The sequence below is a fragment of the Schistocerca gregaria genome, unplaced genomic scaffold, assembly GCF_023897955.1.
Source record: "Schistocerca gregaria isolate iqSchGreg1 unplaced genomic scaffold, iqSchGreg1.2 ptg000418l, whole genome shotgun sequence".
Lineage (NCBI taxonomy): Eukaryota > Metazoa > Arthropoda > Insecta > Orthoptera > Acrididae > Schistocerca > Schistocerca gregaria.
The window spans coordinates 2,050,696-2,058,125 of NW_026061850.1; positions in this window are offsets into that span (position 1 = coordinate 2,050,696).

Consider the following 7,430-nt stretch of genomic DNA (forward strand, 5'->3'; position numbering starts at 1 on the left):
TAAGAAGTAGTACAATTCAAGTTTTAGGTATCGATTATTGATTTTTTAGCTGGCTGTGGTGCCTTGTACATGAGCTACGACCTTAAGATTCTGCATCAAAAGGAGGACTAGCAGCCGAGTTGCACGGGAGAATGTGAAAAGTGTTCATATGTAGTAAAAACCTGAGAAATCCGTCCGTTTTCGTCATTTGTTATCGAATCGACTTAAAGCCAGATCGTCACATTGGCCCCTCTTTTCTCTGAAACGGTTGTACTTATCGTCTGCAAAGCTATGTCGCGTGCTGCGGTGTGCGGAGACACTAAAAGCACCATGGTAGAACACAGATGAAGCTTCTAAGTTGATGTAATAGCCAGTAAGAAGTAGTACAATTCAAGTTTTAGGTATCGATTATTGACTTTTTAGCTGGCTTTGGTGCCTTGGACATGAGCTAGGACCTTAAGATTCTGCATGAAAGGAGGACTAGCAGCCGCGTTGCACGGGAGAGTGTGAAATGTGTTCATATGTAGTAGAAACCTGAGCAATCCGTCCGTTTTCGTCATTTGTTATCGAATCGACTTAAAGCCAGATCGTCACATTGGCCGCTCTTCTCTCTGAAACGGTTGTACTTATCGTCTGCAAAGCTATGTCGCGTGCTGCGGTATGCGGAGACACTAAAATCAACATAGTAGAACACAGATAAAGCTTCTAAGTTGATGTAATAGACAATAAGAAGTAGTACAATTCAAGTTTTAGGTATGGATTATTGACTTTTTAGCTGGCTTTGGTGCCTTGGGCATGAGCTAGGACCTTAAGATTCTGCATGAAAGGAGGACTAGCAGCCGAGTTGCACGGGAGAATGTGAAAGGTGTTCATATGTAGTAAAAACCTGAGAAATCCGTCCGTTTTCGTCATTTGTTATCGAATCGACTTAAAGCCAGATCGTCACATTGGCCGCTCTTCTCTCTGAAACGGTTGTACTTATCGTCTGCAAAGCTATGTCGCGTGCTGCGGTATGCGGAGACACTAAAAGCACCATAGTAGAACACAGATGAAGCTTCTATGATGATGTAATAGCCAGTAAGAAGTAGTACAATTCAAGTTTTAGGTATCGATTATTGACTTTTTAGCTGGCTTTGGTGCCTTGGACATGAGCTAGGACCTTAAGATTCTGCATGAAAGGAGGACTAGCAGACGCGCTGGATGGGAGAATGTGAAAAGTGTTCATATGTAGTAAAAACCTGAGAAATCCGTCCGTTTTCGTCATTTGTTATCGAATCGACTTAAAGCCAGATCGTCACATTGGCCGCTCTTCTCTCTGAAACGGTTGTACTTATCGTCTGGAAAGCTATGTCGCGTGATGCGGTATGTGGAGACACTAAAAGCACCATAGTAGAACACAGATGAAGCTTCTAAGTTGATGTAATAGCCAGTAAGATGTAGTACAATTCAAGTTTTAGGCATCGATTATATACTTTTTAGCTGGCTTTGGTGCCTTGGACATGAGCTAGGACCTTAAGATTCTGCATGAAAGGAGGACTAGCAGCCGAGTTGCACGGGAGTATGTGAAAAGTGTTCATATGTAGTAAAAACCTGAGAAATCCGTCCGTTTTCGTCATTTGTTATTGAATCGACTTAAAGCCAGATCGTGACATTGGCCGCTCTTCTCTCTGAAACGGTTGTACTTATCGTCTGGAAAGCTATGTCGCGTGTTGCGGTATGCGGAGACACTAAAAGCACCATAGTAGAACACAGATGAAGCTTCTAAGTTGATGTAATAGCCAGTAAGAAGTAGTACAATTCAAGTTTTAGGTATCGATTATTGACTTTTTAGCTGGCTTTGGTGCCTTGGACATGAGCTAGGACCTTAAGATTCTGCCTGAAAGGAGGACTAGCAGCCGAGTTGCAGGGGAGAATGTGAAAAGTGTTCATATGTAGTAAAAACCTGAGAAATCCTTCCGTTTTCGTCATTTGTTATCGAATCGACTTAAAGCCAGATCGTCACATTGGCCGCTCTTCTCTCTGAAACGGTTGTACTTATCGTCTGTAAAGCTATGTCGCGTGCTGCGGTATGCGGAGACACTAAAAGCACCATAGTAGAACACAGATGAAGCTTCTATGATGATGTAATAGCCAGTAAGAAGTATTACAATTCAAGTTTTTGGTATCGATTATTGACTTTTTAGCTGGCTTTGGTGCCTTCGACATGAGCTAGGACCTTACGATTCTGCATGAAAGGAGGACTAGCAGCCGCGTTGGATAGGAGAATGTGAAAAGTGTTCATATGTAGTAAAAACCTGAGAAATCCTTCCGTTTTCGTCATTTGTCATCGAATCGACTTAAAGCCAGATCGTCACATTGGCCGCTCTTCTCTCTGAAACGGTTGTACTTATCGTCTTCAAAGCTATGTCGCGTGCTGCGGTATGCGGAGACACTAAAAGCACCATAGGAGAACACAGATGAAGCTTCTAAGTTGATGTAATAGCCAGTAAGAAGTAGTACAATTCAAGTTTTAGGTATCGATTATTGATTTTTTAGCTGGCTTTGGTGCCTTGGACATGAGCTAGGACCTTAAGATTCTGCATCAAAAGGAGGACTAGCAGCCGAGTTGCACGGGACAATGTGAAAAGTGTTCATATGTAGTAAAAACCTGAGAAATCCGTCCGTTTTCGTCATTTGTTATCGAATCGACTTAAAGCCAGATCGTCACATTGGCTGCTCTTCTCTCTGAAACGGTTGTACTTACGGTCTGGAAAGCTTTGTCGCGTGCTGCGGTATGCGGAGACACTAAAAGCACCATAGTAGAACACAGATGAATCTTCTAAGATGATGTAATAGCCAGTAAGAAGTAGTACAATTCAAGTTTTAGGTATCGATTACTGACTTTTTAGCTGGCTTTGGTGCCTTGGACATGAGCTAGGACCTTAAGATTCTGCATGAAAGGAGGACTAGCAGCCGAGTTGCAGGGGACAATGTGAAAAGTGTTCATATGTAGTAAAAACCTGAGAAATCCGTCCGTTTTCGTCATTTGTTATCGAATCGACTTAAAGCCAGATCGTCACATTGGCCGCTCTTCTCTCTGAAACGGTTGTACTTATCGTCTGCAAAGCTATGTCGCGTGCTGCGGTATGCGGAGACACTAAAATCAACATAGTAGAACACAGATGAAGCTTCTAAGTTGATGTAATAGACAATAAGAAGTAGTACAATTCAAGTTTTAGGTATGGATTATTGACTTTTTAGCTGGCTTTGGTGCCTTGGGCATGAGCTAGGACCTTAAGATTCTGCATGAAAGGAGGACTAGCAGCCGAGTTGCACGGGAGAATGTGAAAGGTGTTCATATGTAGTAAAAACCTGAGAAATCCGTCCGTTTTCGTCATTTGTTATCGAATCGACTTAAAGCCAGATCGTCACATTGGCCGCTCTTCTCTCTGAAACGGTTGTATTTATCGTCTGCAAAGCTATGTCGCGTGCTGCGGTATGCTGAGACACTAAAAGCACCATAGTTGAACACAGATGAAGCTTCTATGATGATGTAATAGCCAGTAAGAAGTAGTACAATTCAAGTTTTAGGTATCGATTATTGACTTTTTAGCTGGCTTTGGTGCCTTGGACATGAGCTAGGACCTTAAGATTCTGCATGAAAGGAGGACTAGCAGACGCGTTGGATGGGAGACTGTGAAAAGTGTTCATATGTAGTAAAAACCTGAGAAATCCGTCCGTTTTCGTCATTTGTTATCGAATCGACTTAAAGCCAGATCGTCACATTGGCCGCTCTTCTCTCTGAAACGGTTGTACTTATCGTCTGGAAAGCTATGTCGCGTGATGCGGTATGTGGAGACACTAAAAGCACCATAGTAGAACACAGATGAAGCTTCTAAGTTGATGTAATAGCCAGTAAGAAGTAGTACAATTCAAGTTTTAGGTATCGATTATATACTTTTTAGCTGGCTTTGGTGCCTTGGACATGAGCTAGGACCTTAAGATTCTGCATGAAAGGAGGACTAGCAGCCGAGTTGCAGGGGAGTATGTGAAAAGTGTTCATATGTAGTAAAAACCTGAGAAATCCGTCCGTTTTCGTCATTTGTTATCGAATCGACTTAAAGCCAGATCGTCACATTGGCCGCTCTTCTCTCTGAAACGGTTGTACTTATCGTCTGGAAAGCTATGTCGCGTGATGCGGTATGCGGAGACACTAAAAGCACCATAGTAGAACACAGATGAAGCTTCTAAGTTGATGTAATAGCCAGTAAGATGTAGTACAATTCAAGTTTTAGGTATCGATTATTGACTTTTTGCTGGCTTTGGTGCCTTGGACATGAGCTAGGACCTTAAGATTCTGCCTCAAAGGAGAACTAGCAGCCGAGTTGCAGGGGAGAATGTGAAAAGTGTTCATATGTAGTAAAAACCTGAGAAATCCGTCCGTTTTCGTCATTTGTTATCGAATCGACTTAAAGCCAGATCTTCACATTGGCCGCTCTTCTCTCTGAAACGGTTGTACTTATCGTCTGTAAAGCTATGTCGCGTGCTGCGGTATGCGGAGACACTAAAATCAACATAGTAGAACACAGATGAAGCTTCTAAGTTGATGTAATAGACAATAAGAAGTAGTACAATTCAAGTTTTAGGTATGGATTATTGACTTTTTAGCTGGCTTTATTGCCTTGGGCATGAGCTAGGACCTTAAGATTCTGCATGTTAGGACGACTAGCAGCCGAGTTGCACGGGAGAATGTGAAAGGTGTTCATATGTAGTAAAAACCTGCGAAATCCGTCCGTTTTCGTCATTTGTTATCGAATCGACTTAAAGCCAGATCGTCACATTGGCCGCTCTTCTCTCTGAAACGGTTGTACTTATCGTCTGCAAAGCTATGTCGCGTGCTGCGGTATGCGGAGACTCTAAAAGCACCATAGTAGACACAGATGAAGCTTCTAAGTTGATGTAATAGCCAGTAAGAAGTAGTACAATTCAAGTTTTAGGTATCGATTATTGACTTTTTAGCTGGCTTTGGTGCCTTGGACATGAGCTAGGACCTTAAGATTCTGCATTAAAGGAGGACAAGCAGCCGAGTTGCACGGGAGAATGTGAACAGTTTTCATATGTAGTAAAAACCTGAGAAATCCGTCCGTTTTCGTCATTTGTTATCGAATCGACTTAAAGCCAGATCGTCACATTGGCCGCTCTTCTCTCTGAAACGGTTGTACTTGTCGTCTTCAAAGCTATGTCGCGTGCTGCGGTATGCGGAGACACTAAAAGCACCATAGTAGAACACAGATGAAGCTTCTACGTTGATGTAATAGCCAGTAAGAAGTAGTACAATTCAAGTTTTAGGTATCGATTATTGATTTTTTAGCTGGCTTTGGTGCCTTGGACATGAGCTAGGACCTTGAGATTCTGCATCAAAATTAGGACTAGCAGCCAAGTTGCACGGGACAATGCGAAAAGTGTTCATATGTAGTAAAAACCTGAGAAATCCGTCCGTTTTCGTCATTTGTTATCGAATCGACTTGAAGCCAGATCGTCACATTGGCTGCTCTTCTCTCTGAAACGGTTGTACTTATCGTCTGCAAAGCTATGTCGCGTGCTGCGGTATGCGGAGACACTAGAAGCACCATAGTAGAACACAGTTGAACCTTCTATGATGATGTAATAGCCAGTAAGAAGTAGTACAATTCAAGTTTTAGGTATCGATTATTGACTTTTTAGCTGGCTTTGGTGCCTTGGACATGAGCTAGGACCTTAAGATTCTGCATGAAAGGAGGACTAGCAGACGCGTTGGATGGGAGACTGTGAAAAGTGTTCATATGTAGTAAAAACCTGAGAAATCCGTCCGTTTTCGTCATTTGTTATCGAATCGACTTAAAGCCAGATCGTCACATTGGCCGCTCTTCTCTCTGAAACGGTTGTACTTATCGTCTGGAAAGCTATGTCGCGTGATGCGGTATGTGGAGACACTAAAAGCACCATAGTAGAACACAGATGAAGCTTCTAAGTTGATGTAATAGCCAGTAAGAAGTAGTACAATTCAAGTTTTAGGTATCGATTATATACTTTTTAGCTGGCTTTGGTGCCTTGGACATGAGCTAGGACCTTAAGATTCTGCATGAAAGGAGGACTAGCAGCCGAGTTGCAGGGGAGTATGTGAAAAGTGTTCATATGTAGTAAAAACCTGAGAAATCCGTCCGTTTTCGTCATTTGTTATCGAATCGACTTAAAGCCAGATCGTCACATTGGCCGCTCTTCTCTCTGAAACGGTTGTACTTATCGTCTGGAAAGCTATGTCGCGTGATGCGGTATGCGGAGACACTAAAAGCACCATAGTAGAACACAGATGAAGCTTCTAAGTTGATGTAATAGCCAGTAAGAAGTAGTACAATTCAAGTTTTAGGTATCGATTATTGACTTTTTGCTGGCTTTGGTGCCTTGGACATGAGCTAGGACCTTAAGATTCTGCCTCAAAGGAGAACTAGCAGCCGAGTTGCAGGGGAGAATGTGAAAAGTGTTCATATGTAGTAAAAACCTGAGAAATCCGTCCGTTTTCGTCATTTGTTATCGAATCGACTTAAAGCCAGATCTTCACATTGGCCGCTCTTCTCTCTGAAACGGTTGTACTTATCGTCTGTAAAGCTATGTCGCGTGCTGCGGTATGCGGAGACACTAAAATCAACATAGTAGAACACAGATGAAGCTTCTAAGTTGATGTAATAGACAATAAGAAGTAGTACAATTCAAGTTTTACGTATGGATTATTGACTTTTTAGCTGGCTTTATTGCCTTGGGCATGAGCTAGGACCTTAAGATTCTGCATGTTAGGACGACTAGCAGCCGAGTTGCACGGGAGAATGTGAAAGGTGTTCATATGTAGTAAAAACCTGCGAAATCCGTCCGTTTTCGTCATTTGTTATCGAATCGACTTAAAGCCAGATCGTCACATTGGCCGCTCTTCTCTCTGAAACCGTTGTACTTATCGTCTGCAAAGCTATGTCGCGTGCTGCGGTATGCGGAGACTCTAAAAGCACCATAGTAGAACACAGATGAAGCTTCTAAGATGATGTAATAGCCAGTAAGAAGTAGTACAATTCAAGTTTTAGGTATTGATTATTGACTTTTTAGCTGGCTTTGGTGCCTTGGACATGAGCTAGGACCTTAAGATTCTGCATTAAAGGAGGACAAGCAGCCGAGTTGCACGGGAGAATGTGAAAAGTGTTCATATGTAGTAAAAACCTGAGAAATCCGTCCGTTTTCGTCATTTGTTATCGAATCGACTTAAAGCCAGATCGTCACATTGGCCGCTGTTCTCTCTGAAACGGTTGTACTTATCGTCTGCAAAGCTATGTCGCGTGCTGCGGTATGCGGAGACTCTAAAATCAACATAGTAGAACACAGATTAAGCTTCTAAGTTGATGTAATAGACAATACGAAGTAGTACAATTCAAGTTTTAGGTATGGATTAT